Below are 329 nucleotides of genomic sequence, written 5' to 3'. Positions count from 1 at the left end.
TGCGGAACAATAACAGGTTCACTATTCTCATCTTATTCATTTCCTTAAAGCACATTCCATGAATATTTTTCCCCTCCCTCTTTTAAATGTAAAAACAAAGCTAATTTTTCACTGGGTTACGTAAATGGTTCCAATTCTCCTGGAGACATTTCTTTCCTGGTAATATATAATCTGCGTCTGCGTCTTTTATAGAAAGTATTCTGTAGCGACCGTGATTAATAGCATATGCTCTCTTCAATAGGTTGAGTCGACCTTGGTTATTTGTTACATGTATTGTACGTAACGTGTAATGATGGTCTTCTATGAAACATATGTGGGTAAACGCACTC

At 36.2% G+C, this 329-nt stretch overlaps 1 protein-coding gene across 1 annotated transcript in view; it reads left to right on the top strand.

The window, feature by feature from the left end:
• Window positions 1-329, top strand: part of LOC119581716 — a gene marked incomplete in the record, with an annotated part of 132,029 nt that overhangs the window by 43,352 nt on the left and 88,348 nt on the right.

The sequence above is a fragment of the Penaeus monodon genome, chromosome 15 (genome assembly GCF_015228065.2).
Source record: "Penaeus monodon isolate SGIC_2016 chromosome 15, NSTDA_Pmon_1, whole genome shotgun sequence".
NCBI classification, from domain to species: Eukaryota; Metazoa; Arthropoda; class Malacostraca; order Decapoda; family Penaeidae; genus Penaeus; species Penaeus monodon.
This window is presented reverse-complemented; position numbering and strand designations above follow the sequence as displayed.